This window comes from Salmo trutta, unplaced genomic scaffold (assembly GCF_901001165.1).
Source record: "Salmo trutta unplaced genomic scaffold, fSalTru1.1, whole genome shotgun sequence".
Classification (NCBI taxonomy): domain Eukaryota; kingdom Metazoa; phylum Chordata; class Actinopteri; order Salmoniformes; family Salmonidae; genus Salmo; species Salmo trutta.
The window spans coordinates 189,988-191,926 of NW_021822755.1; positions in this window are offsets into that span (position 1 = coordinate 189,988).

Consider the following 1,939-nt stretch of genomic DNA (forward strand, 5'->3'; position numbering starts at 1 on the left):
TTCACGACTGTCTTGGTGTGCTTGGACCATGTTAGTTTGTTGGTGATGTGGACACAAGGAACTTGAAGCTCTCAACCTGCTCCACTACAGCACCATCGATGAGAACGGTGGGGTGCTCGGTCCTCCTTTTCCTGTAGTCCACAATCATCTCCTTTGTCTTGATCACATTGAGGGGGAGGTTGGTGTCCTGGCACCACATGGCCAGGTCTCTGACCTCCTCCCTATAGCCTATAGGCTGTCTTGTCATTGTCGGTGATCAGGCCTACCACTTTTGTGTCATTGGCAAACTTAATGATGTTGTTGGAGTCGTGCCTGGCCGTACATTACAGACTCAGACAGGGAGATGTTGAAAATGTCAGTGAAGACACTTGCCAGTTGGTCAACGCATGCTCGCAGTACACGTCCTAGTAATCCATCTGGCCCTGCGGCCTTGTGAATGTTGACCTGTTTAAAGGTTTTACTCACATCGGCTGCGGAGAGCGTGATCACACAGTCGTCCGGAACAGCTGAAGCTCTCATGCATGTTTCAGTGTGTCTCGAAGCGAGCATAGAAGTGATTTAGCTCGTCTGGTAGGCTCGTTTCACTGGGAAGCTCTCGGCTGTGCTTCCATTTGTAGTCTGTAATGGTTTGCAAACCATGCCACATCCGATGAGCATTGGAGCTGGTGTAGTACGATTCGATCTTAGTCCTGTATTGGCATTTTGCCTGTTTGATGGTTCGTCTGAGGGCATAGCGGGATATCTTAAGCTTTCACGTTAGAGTCCCACTCCTTGAAAACAGCAGCTCTACCCTTTTAGCTCAGTGCGGATGTTGACTGTAATACATGGCTTCTGTTTGGGGTATGTACAGTCACTGTGGGGACGACATCATCAATGCAGTTATTTATGAAGCCAGTGACTGATGTGGTGTACTCCTCCATGTCATTGGAAGAATCATTTTACATTACATTTTAGTGATTTAGTAGACACTCTTATCCAGAGCAACTTACAGTAGTGAATACATACATTTCATTTTCATTTCATGCATTTTTTTTTTGCACTGGCCCCCCGTGGTAATTGAACCCACAACCCTGGCGTTGCACACACCATGCTGGCGTTGCAAACACCATGCTCTACCAACTGAGCCACAGGGAAGACTGGAATCATATTCCAGTCTGTGCTAGCAAACCAGTCTTGTAGCTTAGTATCTGCTTCATATGACCACTTCTATATTGACCGAGTCACTGGTGCTTCCTGCTTTCATTTTTGCTTGTAAGCAGGAATCAGGAGGATAGAATGATGGTCAGATTTGTCAACTGGAGGGCGAGGGAGAGCTTTGTACACATCTCTGTGTATGAAGTAAAGATTTTCCCTCTGGTTGCACATTTAACATGCTTGTGGAAATTTGGTAAAACTGATTTAAGTTTCCCTGCATTAAAGTCCCCGGCCACTAGGAGCGCCGGCTCTGGATGAGCATTTTCCTGTTTGCTTATGGCGGTATACAGCTCATTGAGTGTGGTCTTAGTGCCAGCATCGGTCTGTGGTGGTATGTAGAAAGCTATGAAAAATAGAGATGAAACTCTCTAGGTAGATAGTGTGATCTACAGCTTATCATGGAACACTCCACCTCAGGCGAGCAAAACTTTGAGATGTCCTTAGATATCGAGCACCAGCTGTTTTTTACAAATATACATAGACCCCCACAGCTTGTCTTACTTGCTGTTCTATCCTGCTGATACAGTGTAAAACCCGGCAGCTGTATGATGTTCACGTCATTGTTCAGCCAGGACTCGGTGAAACATAAGATATTACAGTTTTAAATGTCCTGTTGGTAATTTAACCTTGCTCGTAGGTCATCTATTTTATTTTCCAATGATTGAATGTTTGCAAATAGAACGGATGGCAGTGGGATTTTACTTTCTCACCTACGAATTCTCAGAAGGCAGCTCGACCTCGGCCC